Consider the following 6637-nt stretch of genomic DNA (forward strand, 5'->3'; position numbering starts at 1 on the left):
AATATATGTTACTAGGAAAATAGTACTTGATATTTGTGGAAAATAATTCAAACATCTCATTTCCATTCCAGTTTTGAAACGGACTGATGATTAAAACTTTTAAATGTTACGTTATACTTCCCTTGATGTATACATACACTTATAATTTATTCTCTTCAATTATTATTGAATTATTTTCAAAGTTATGGATACTACTATGGATACTAATGTTAATACTAAAACTACATAAATGCAATGCTAATTTAATAAATTTATACGTATAAATTTTTCACATATTCTTGAGAATATTATATATAGAGACATTGATGATTTTTTTTAATAATATAATTAATATTAACTTCAGTATATAATATTTTTTCATTTGATTTTTATTTATCTTATCAATTATTTTCGAGAATAAGTAAAAGTCATTCAATAGATTTTTGGTTTCAGATACATACATCTTTGGATTTTTGTTAATCGAGCTACGTTTGCTCTGGTTGACGACAGTCAAACATTTGACAAAAGGGAACTGGAGTTAGGTGATTCGATTAAATAACTAACAAGAAGAAGGAAAGAACAATAGCTATAAACTCGAGAAAAGGGAACAAGACATTACACAGTATCCCAGCTGAACATCAGTTCAAGCAGAAAATTCGCATAAGCAGCAGCTTTTTAAAAAGGTGACTATTTTAGGACATTTCTTTTTTGTCTTCTTATAGTCTTGACATTTTGCACACTGTTTCAGTATTTTATACTTCATCATTGTCTCGTGATAATTTGACAAATATTGAGTCGCTTTGAACTTTGAAATTTTTTCCGTTTGTTTCACGACAGAAAGAAAGTTATAATAAGAATTTCAAGTTAAGATAAATTCGGGTAATATTCCTTTTCTTCTCGTACCATAGATTATTAAAAAAACAATTCGTGCGTTATGTGAATAAAAGATGCGTTATCGAGATTTTGAATAGATGTTTTTTAATATTGGAATAATTTTGCGTGGGAGATAAAAAGAGGAAATTTGTGCGACAATCGTTTGCAAAGAGTTGATCGATCGGTTGGTAAATTTTGCAGGCCAGTTTTTCAGCGAGAAATTTTTCTCGGCTGTGAAATGACATATAATAAAGCACACAGTGTATAATTTAGTAAATTATCGTCGAATTAATGCGGCTATGTATGCAGTTTTACACTTCACCCAAGTTTAATAAAATTCATCCGGTAACCGTAGCCACGTGCATCGCGTTGTGCACACAAAGGATCCTCTTCGTGTTCCTTCAATACCATCGCAGTATCACGATGGTGTTGGTGACGATTCCTGCAATTCTGCTGGGTGGGGCGGCGCGCGGGCGCCTGCGTCAGATAAGATATCCAGGAGCGTGTCTCTTGGGTTATCCTTAAAATATCCAAGCTACCCTATTACCACGAAATTCGAATCGGTAGCTTTATCATTAATCACGACCTTCCTTCGACGAGTGTGCTCGCACACAACTTCTCCAATATCCTTTTCCATCCCTTTTCACGGTTTAGAACGCGTTGCGCGATCGTCATGTTTCGACTTTCCCTTCCCGATGTTTTCCTTTTACCTTCTCTTTTACGATATCTTTTCGATTTCTACACAGGTCGTCGTTTGGCCGTCGTTTCTCCTCGAGAAAAGAGACGATTCACCGTTGAACCACTGAAAGAGAACGAAGCGGCGATAAATCTACGAGCGATGAACGGTAGTGCTCGGCTGCTTGCTCACTCGATCGACTTTTATTTCAAAGGCGGCTGGAAAGGGATAGTCGAAAGAGGAAGAGAAAAGCAGGAGGCCGGGAAAAAGATAGGGAAATAGCAGGTTGAGCCTAAGGGAAAAATAAGGGCGAAGAGGGAAGGGAAATCGAGGGGAGAGTTTGGATGCGCGTACGACGTGAAACACGGCCCAGTAATTTGGAGAAAATTTAAAGCGCTCTGTCGAGGTAATTGCATAGGCGTCTCTATGCCGCCGTACGCGCCGTTCCGTTCCCTTTTTTCCCTTCTTTATTTTTTTTTTCCTTTCTTTTTCAGTGGGTTTGTTTTTCATCGAGAGGCGAGAAGACTGAAAGGGTTTAATTAAATGATACGCTAGCGCGTTCCCGCCGACAAAGAACGTATCAAACGCGTGTACGAGATGAAATTCTATGGAAAAGAAGAAACAGAGGCGAATAGAAAAGATGAAACACGTCCGCAGATACAAATATGGGACGATCCACTTTTGGACAGTGTACTCAGCTTTGCTCGCGATACACGGAAACTTATTACTATAGAGATCCACGTTACTTATCGTGGCGGATGTATTATCCCCGCGGCTTCGTGTCACAGAAGAAAGAAAAGAAAAAAGGGAAGAAAGAACAGGCAGGTCGTACAGAGAAGAAAGAAACGGATAAATTTTGGGCAAGCTTGGATAAATCGCGATTGTCTGACAGGATCAGACCGATCGTTAAAACACGAGGGATCCAATCCTTTTTTAAAATCCATTTTTAAAAAATGGCGCGTTTCACTAGCGCGTTCCGAGAAGTTTCTAAATGCGGTGCACGATGCTAACGATGCTCGTCTCCACTCGGAAAAGTATCCTAGGAGCCTACCTCGAGTCGTCGCGTAATTTCCACCGCTGAACGTGTACGCCGACGCGTAATAAACGACAAAAAGAAAGAAAAAAAAAAAATAACTCCACCCAGCGGGAAAAAGAACAAGTTTGCGTGCATGGACGGACGGAGAGAAGTGTACGGTTCTGTAAGACCAGTGGCAGAGAAAAAGAGAGGAGAGAGGATAAATGCGAATGTAAGCGGGAAGGAGAAAAGACGAGAGGAGTGACGGCGTGTGTAGCGGTCCGTTCCGGAGCGACACGATGTGTTTCCCCACGTTTTTTGTTTTAATTTCATAGAGGCCACCAGCTCTCGCGCCTTCTTTCCCTCATCCCTCTCTTTTTCTCTTGTTTCCTCTCTCATGGGAGCCCCGCGAAATGTACCACGGTGGTTTTCAGCACTGTGGATGCTGCCGCCTATATATCCATCCTCTTCCCCTTTTCCGTCCTCATCCTCCCACCATCCCTCTTCTCTCTTACTATCGCCAACCCCCTCTTGCTTCTCACTCTTCCCCTTCCCTCCTTCTCTCCATCCTGTTATCCCTTCTCCTTGCACGCTTTCGTCGCCACCCCTACGAGTCGGTAAAGGGCTGAACCGGCCAGTGCAATCCACGACGAGTTCGAGGTCGAATCCACGCGTCTCCCGCGTCTCGTTATTACGCGATTTTTTCACGCGTTGCTCGAGTTTTGCCGCGCTGTAAACGACATCGTTTCGTCTCGTTTTATCATCGTTCGTTTCGCCGTTTCGCGTCCCGTTTACCGTGTCGATCGGTTCGCTTTGGTCCATTCGTTGACCATCCGGATGCGAAGTGGGAAAAAACCACGTACGTACATGCCACGTTCCACGATTCACGTCGAGCTCGTTCCATTAGAGACGCTTTTGTTCGCGCCTATGGCTCGTCTTCTCTCGCCTCTTACTTTCACATCGTTTCGAACAGTCTCGTTACGCGTCTCCTCTCCTCTCGTCGCGTCGTCGCCCGTATTTATTCTCCCTTAGGTTAATTAGCGTGCGGCCCAGTTTAATGATCTTTCGAAACGTCATTAAACTTGCCGCTCTATCGGAGTGCACTCTGTGAACTTGGACTGGGAAACAAGTAGCTGGAAAATGATACGTTTAGGACGACGACGTAACTTCTAGGGTCGTTAAGCGCGCCGACAACTTATCGGCGGGATGTCAACATCGTGCCTGTCTCCTGTCAAACTCGACGATCTCGTAATCTATCGACGCCACGAAATGTCTTCGCGACACGTAAGTCATCGGTATTTTCAATTTGTCGTTTTCACCCCCGCTTTCCAATCCCCTTTCGCCTCACGCTCCCTCTCGATTCATTGGTTGATTTTCGTTGGTCGATTTCGATCCTTGGGGGGTGTATTCGCGATACAGTCGCCGGTCCGTTTAAAGCTGTACAAAGTGCGATTGCCGAGAAAGGAAAAAAAGGAGTCAATAGCGGTCGGGAAACTTGGAAAAAATGTATAACTCGGATAATCTCGTGATTCATTGAATATATTTTCTCTCCCCTTTTTCCCTTTAGCGGCGGTTCAGGTTTTTTTACGGCTTGGGAACTCGTTGAGTATTCATTCAATACACACGTTTTTTCTGCGGCCTGTACCTCCTCCTCCTCCTCCTCCACCTCCTCTTTTTCTTCGACGTGTATAGTACAAGTGTCTGTCTGTGTAACAACGTCCGTATCTACTTGAATTCTTTTCGAGTGTCAGACGTTTTTTTTCGTAAAAGCGGGTCAAAAGAACTGACGGAATCTTTCCATACACCACGTTATTCGCAGTGTTTGTACGTATATATGCGTGTAATTGTACGTGCATGCATCTCTTTCTCTCTTTCTTTTTTTTCACTGCCTCTATACGCGTTGTTCGTGAAAGATGCGTGTAATTCTCGAAATTTTGTTTAATGTTTCAAAGTAACCATGTTACATCGCATACGTACAGAGAGTGCGCGCAATACCGTGCTAGATTCGCTTTAATTCTTCGACCTGGAAACTACTCGACGAAACTAAATTTTAACTTGAATTGATAAATTTTCATCGAGCACCTGTGCGTCTGTTGACTTATCCATCGAGTAATCGAGTGATTTAATAATCGTGATTATGTAATCGGAGAGTGTAAATGGTCTGTAAATGACGTAGAATAGATGAAACGAAATTATTGAATAAATGGAAACTTGGCGGAATTGTTTGGCAGAGGGTGCGGGATTGCTGGTTTGCCTCGTTGTCAAGCGGAGCTTAGAAAACCGGGGAAAGGAAACGGTGTATTCATGCAAGGAAACAGTTACGCTATATTTCTATCGTCGACAGGATACAACTAAAAACCGGTGACGTGTTTCGCTTCGTTCAAGGATTGGAAGAGAAAAGGGAGGAGGGGGGGGGGAAGTTTGAAGTTGCAAGAAGCGAGAAAAGAGTTAGGAGTAGCGAAGAGTAGAGTAGGGAAGAAAAAAAAAAAGAAGGGGAGGGGGGACTCATTAATTCTGTTTTTTCGTGCACGATAATGGAAACTCGGTTGAACTTTCTTATTCCTTCGTTAGCCACTCTTGGCGCCGTGAAAAGGCAGAGCCTTATTTCGTCTAGAACCGACAAAGAAGAAACTTGTCATCCGAGAGGGTAATTAAACGGCGATAATTGCGGTGATTACAACCGGATAAATCGTCGGGTTATCGGAAGTTTCACTCGGCATATTAATTTTATCGGCATGGCATCCTATCGCTGCTCAAACGATTACTTTAATTGGCCCATCGTGTTTCATCCGTGTTTCGTCCGATAATTCAATAATAAAATAACGCAAGACTATGCCATCGGCTTCGATGCTAGCTGGATTAAACTAGCGTTGATTTCGCGCTACACGCGATAGTGTGACCGGTGAAATTCATTCGATCTCAAAACGAATCGTTTCACCGTGAAACGAGACTTTGTGGTCGTTAAAATAATCCGCTAAAACTACTTCGTGATTCGAATTTCGCATTTCGAAGAAAAAAAAAAAAAAAAAAAAAAAAGAAAAAGAAAAAAAAGAAGACCGCTAGTTTGTAAACGGGTAATTAAATAGATCGGCCAATAGAGTGCTCGAAACGTGATTATGGCTAATGAGCCACTTGGAAAACTTGGTGTGAAATTAGGATTAGGAAACGGAATTTTAAACCGGATCGGAAAAATTAATTCCCGGTGAAACAACAAGGAAATTTTTCCCTTGCCCCTCCCCATTTCTTCTATCATCCTCGTTAATTCTCGTCTTCTTTCCATTTTCTCTTTCTCCTCCCCCTCCCCCTCCATCACGAATCGACAAATATTATTCTTGGGAACGCGGTAGTACGGTTGATTTACGCGTTATGTCGTTTAACTTTAAAAAGGTCCATTGACGATGGATTTCATTGCTGTTAACACCATGCTCCGCGTTTGTCATTGACGCGGACTCGTGTACGCTTTGTCAGTGGGACAGCTCGAACGTCCCCGTTGATTGCTTTCTTCGATTCCACGCTTCTACGCTATGATCAATAACACTGTCAATAGGTGATGGACGACTGGTAGAAAATATATTTTCACCCTGAACGGGTCGTACGTTCCAATAATCTGCCCTCTACGAATTTCATTCGTAGGAATCGCCGCCTTCCCCATTTCGATCCCATTTCCAATTGATTCACGTTCGGACTAATTTCACGGGGAGATCCCCGTGATTGTTCTCGTGGAGACATGGGCAAACATCCGCTCGTGGAAGAAGCTTGCATAGATGATATAACCTGATATCGTATCGGGGAATGACAAACATGGATGTCGTTCTAAATTTTCCGGATCGTTTCAGAACAACTAAATTAAGCGGGAAATAATTGTAATCGATGTACCGTCATCGCGATAATACCACGTCCGGGACGAATAAATATTGGTCCATTAGCATGTTTTATTGTATACCGGTATAAATTTTCGGCCGGTGCTCCACGGAGAATTGAAAATATATCAACAATTTGCAATAATTTACCTTTGCGATTCGTACGTAACGAATTTCATATACTTTCTCGCTGCCAACGTTGAAATACGCGGTTGTTGCACCGCTTTACTTTTT

At 42.2% G+C, this 6637-nt stretch overlaps 1 protein-coding gene across 2 annotated transcripts in view; it reads left to right on the forward strand.

The window, feature by feature from the left end:
* LOC102675756 (dual serine/threonine and tyrosine protein kinase) overlaps positions 1-2662 on the forward strand; it is a 13371-nt gene extending 10709 nt beyond the window's left edge. For both annotated transcript variants that reach the window (XR_004151847.1, XR_004151846.1), the window contains exons 8-9: positions 433-662; positions 2023-2662. The gene's annotated coding sequence lies outside the window, so the exon portion shown is untranslated. The remainder of the gene's footprint in view (positions 1-432; positions 663-2022) is intronic.
* The last annotated feature ends 3975 nt before the right edge of the window (positions 2663-6637 follow it).

This window comes from Apis dorsata, unplaced genomic scaffold (genome assembly GCF_000469605.1).
Source record: "Apis dorsata unplaced genomic scaffold, Apis dorsata 1.3 scaffold_58, whole genome shotgun sequence".
NCBI classification, from domain to species: Eukaryota; Metazoa; Arthropoda; class Insecta; order Hymenoptera; family Apidae; genus Apis; species Apis dorsata.